Source organism: Seriola lalandi, unplaced genomic scaffold (genome assembly GCF_002814215.2).
Source record: "Seriola lalandi dorsalis isolate HSWRI2012SDOR001 ecotype SW California unplaced genomic scaffold, Sedor1 jcf7180002054542, whole genome shotgun sequence".
Taxonomy (NCBI): domain Eukaryota; kingdom Metazoa; phylum Chordata; class Actinopteri; order Carangiformes; family Carangidae; genus Seriola; species Seriola lalandi.
The window spans coordinates 72,333-73,178 of NW_019525095.1; positions in this window are offsets into that span (position 1 = coordinate 72,333).

The following is an 846-nucleotide window of genomic DNA, read 5'->3' on the forward strand; positions in this document are numbered from 1 at the left end:
AAGGTCATAGTATAGTATGGCATAAAAATGTCAAAAAACGTCATAGTATAGTATGGCATAAAACGTTAAAAATAACATCATAGTATAATAAGCCTGAAAAGGTCATAAAAACGTCATAGTATGGTATAGATTAAAACAACATAGTATAGTAGGGCATAAAATTGCTTAAAAGGATGATAGTATAGTATGGCATAAAAATGTCAAAAAAGTCATAGTATAGTATGGCATAAAACGTAAAAAAAAACATCATAGTATATTAAGCCTTAAAAGGTTATAAAAACGTCATAGTATGGTAAGGAATGAAATTACATAGGACAGTAAGGAATAAAATTGCCAAAAAATGTCATATTATAATATGGCATAAAAATGTCAAAAAAAGTCATAGTATAGTATGGCATTAAATGTCAAAAAAACATCATAGTATATTAAGCCTTAAAAGGTTATAAAAACGTCATAGTATGGTATAGATTAAAACAACATAGTATAGTACGGCATAAAAATGCCAAAAAACCACATAGTATAGTATGGCATAAAACGTTAAAAAAACATCATAGTATATTAAGCCTTAAAACGTCATAAAAACGTCATAGTATGGTAAGGAATGAAATTACATAGTGCAGTAAGGAATAAAATTGCCAAAAAACGTCATAGTATAATGTCATAAAAACATCAAAAAACGTCATAGTATACTATGGCATTAAATGTCAAAAAAACATCATAGTATAATAAGCCTGAAAAGGTCATAAAAACGTCATAGTATGGTATAGAATTAAACTACATGGTATAGTGAGGAATAAAATTGCCAAAACACGTCATAATATAATATGGCAAAAAAAAAAATCAAAA